Below are 1,232 nucleotides of genomic sequence, written 5' to 3'. Positions count from 1 at the left end.
AGCAAAGGGGGGGCACGCAGATAGGCTATAGAGCCGCCGATAGTATTTACACATTACTTCTGCATTCACAGTATGGAGGGAGATCATGAAGGAGGAAGATGCTGATCTCCCTCCATACTGTGAATGCAGAATTAATGTGTAAATACAATCGGCGGCTCTATAGCCTACCGATCGTAGGGCTGCAGATGGGCTAGCGGATCCTGGGATTGAAGGTGAGGGGGAGTGCGGGCAAATCGCAACATACAATCGATTGGCGGCTATAGAGCCGCCGATCGGTTGTATGTGAAACAGCCGGTAACGGCTGTAAATAATGGACAAGTTTTTTTCTGCACGGCACACGCGAGCAGGACAAAAGCCGTCCGACGGCACCCCGCCTGTGTGAGGCAACCCGCCTGTGTGAGTCTGCCATCTGTCTGTTTTTTTTCCACAACGGGCGGACAGCAAGTACTTAAACTGAACTCCACCTATTGGTTTCTAGCCTGAGACCACACAAGAAAGGGAAAACATCCCCTTGCTAAGACATTCCCCAACTACCCCACAAACCACAGAAAGGAAAAGATTGGGGAATCCCTTTTGACAGATGAGGAAGGTGCCAAAGATCCAAAGTGAGTGGACTTCCTTGGCAAAAACTTGAGCAATGCTGCTTCTTGGTGACCCAAGGCTACCTGTGCTAGATATTCAAATGGCAGACCAAAACATTGGGACTTTTAAGGTGCTGAGACATACCTCCTCACTTATTTGTGTTAAAATCATATTTATTGAATCCATTTTTCATTAAAATTAGGGATGCACCGATACAAGCATCGGTATCGGCGGCGATACCGAGTATTTGCATGAGTACTCGTGCAAATACTCAAACATAGAACGAGTACCTGTGCCGCGTCCGCCATCTTCAGGGACCCAGATTCGCCGCACACAGGGCCTCCATCGCGTCTTCAATCAAGCAAGATGGCCGCGACCTCCTCTGCCATCTGCTCCATTCTGACCTCTTCTCCGCTGATTGGCCGATTGACAGGCTTCCTCACCAGTCAGGCAGGCAGCCTCCCATCTCCCACGCTGTTAGACGTTGCATACAGCGTGTGCTGGTTACTACTTAAACTGGCGCGCAGTGTGCAGCTTCTGAGAAGATAGGCTATTAGTATAGCGGGAGTAACCAGCACATGCTGTATGCAACTTCTAACAGCGTGGGAGACGGGAGGCCGCGCTTGTTGGTGGATCCAGGAATCAGGTGA

Source organism: Nanorana parkeri, unplaced genomic scaffold (assembly GCF_000935625.1).
Source record: "Nanorana parkeri isolate BGI_ZX_2015 unplaced genomic scaffold, ASM93562v1 scaffold1306, whole genome shotgun sequence".
Taxonomy (NCBI): Eukaryota; Metazoa; Chordata; class Amphibia; order Anura; family Dicroglossidae; genus Nanorana; species Nanorana parkeri.
This window is presented reverse-complemented; position numbering follows the sequence as displayed.